The 1,199-nt window shown below is 50.0% G+C and overlaps 1 pseudogene; it reads right to left on the minus strand.

Annotated features, from left to right (window-relative positions):
• Positions 1–516: 516 nt before the first annotated feature.
• On the minus strand, positions 517–805 carry LOC115871842 (annotated as a pseudogene).
• Positions 806–1,199: the final 394 nt, after the last annotated feature.

The raw sequence follows: 1,199 nt of genomic DNA on the forward strand, positions 1-1,199 counted from the left end.
CCAGACTAACGCACATGCCTGTCTTATATAAGTAGGCAAACCAACAATAACAGCGACCAAACAAAAAGAAAGCAAAAGATTAAATCAAGAGGAAAAAAATGGATAATAATAATTAGCCGCCCCCCCCCAAAAAAAAAGCATATATATGTATATATTGTCCCTTCTCAGCAATTTATTTCACAGCCTAAAGTGGTTTGGGCTCAGTTGAGCTCAAATCGGCTCTGGTCTGCCCACCCCCACGCTCCCACCAAAGTCCAAACAAGGGTTGCCTGGGGCATGAAGTCGACCTTAGGGGGCACATAGGGGGTTTCCACGGCCTGACCCCGAGCTGCCAGCAGGTTAGGAAGGTACTGGGTCCCCAGACTCAATTTACATTGGAGGCTGACAGGGTGAGGTTCAGTGCCCAGTGAGGGGCAGTCCAGGTGCTAAGGAAGCACGCTTCCTCGCTGTCATGTCTCAGAATGTCTATGGATAAGGACATGGGAGCTGGAGGGAGGGGCTCCTGGAGGATCCTCGTTACGTGTTGGCCCACTCACGCTGTAACCGCGAGTTGTGGGCACGGGATACCGTATTCCAGGCATCCATGTAACGGCCCATGCACATGGCGATGCACTTCTGCTCAGAAATATCCAAGGAGCCCCCAGGCTTTCCTATGCACTTCCGAAAGCACTTGTCCATCATCCTCGGTAGCAACTCCTGCGCCTTGGCAATGGCAATCTGTACTTTCACCTGCTCCATGATGACACCGGGGTTCAGTTTCCCACCCCCCGGGGTTCCCGAAATCTGAGCCGAAGTCGCCCTCCATTGCTCTGCAAAGTCACCCAGACCGCGACCACGTGCTCCGACCCGTACTCAAAGCATATATAATTTAATTGCAGGTCTGTCCACTGACCTTTATGACTCTCTCTCCACTGGTCTTGGGAAATTCTGGGAGCTGCCCCTCCTAGCCTGAAGTCTGTCTTGGGGACTTCTCAGGGTTTTTGTAGCTTTGCTTTGCTCCCATTGCTTATTTGTTAAGTTTCTTTCTTGGTTGTTCTGAGGTTGACCGAATTTTAACAGAAGATTTGGGAATGATAAGAATCGCTGTGAAATTTGTGCCAAGATAAAATGTCGAGTGGAAACACGCTGTGCTTTGAAAGAACAGCTCCGAAGCCACCCAGACTTTTTGTCCAAGGTCATTACTGGTGAGGAGACACAGT

Source organism: Echinops telfairi, unplaced genomic scaffold, assembly GCF_000313985.2.
Source record: "Echinops telfairi isolate 266 unplaced genomic scaffold, ASM31398v2 ScPeMD7_7409;HRSCAF=8447, whole genome shotgun sequence".
NCBI lineage: Eukaryota > Metazoa > Chordata > Mammalia > Afrosoricida > Tenrecidae > Echinops > Echinops telfairi.